The following is a 428-nucleotide window of genomic DNA, read 5'->3' on the forward strand; positions in this document are numbered from 1 at the left end:
AGTATGAGGGGCACATGGAGCAGAGCCTGCTGATGTTCAAGTTCACGAGCTCAAGAAATATTTCTCACTGGACCCACCGAGACTTTACACCTGTTCATTATGCAGCATGACCGTGGCCACAGGTAACCTGTATAAACCACGTCACCGACTTTTCCTGACTGCTCATTGATGGGCCATATCCAACTGGCATGAACAGTTACACATTAACCAATCCCAACAATTCATCAATGGTTTAGGAATCTTACATAGGGTGAAGACATTCTGAATCTTTTTTTTCTTTTTAAATTTTGTTTTATTGCTCAAGTATTACAAAGAGTATTACATATGTCTCCTTTTATTTTCTCCCCTTGACCTTCTCCTGGCCTCCCTTACCCCCAGTGTCTTGTGTCCATTGGTTATGCTTATATGCATGCATACAAGTCCTTCGG

This window comes from Myotis brandtii, unplaced genomic scaffold, assembly GCF_000412655.1.
Source record: "Myotis brandtii unplaced genomic scaffold, ASM41265v1 scaffold665, whole genome shotgun sequence".
Taxonomy (NCBI): Eukaryota; Metazoa; Chordata; class Mammalia; order Chiroptera; family Vespertilionidae; genus Myotis; species Myotis brandtii.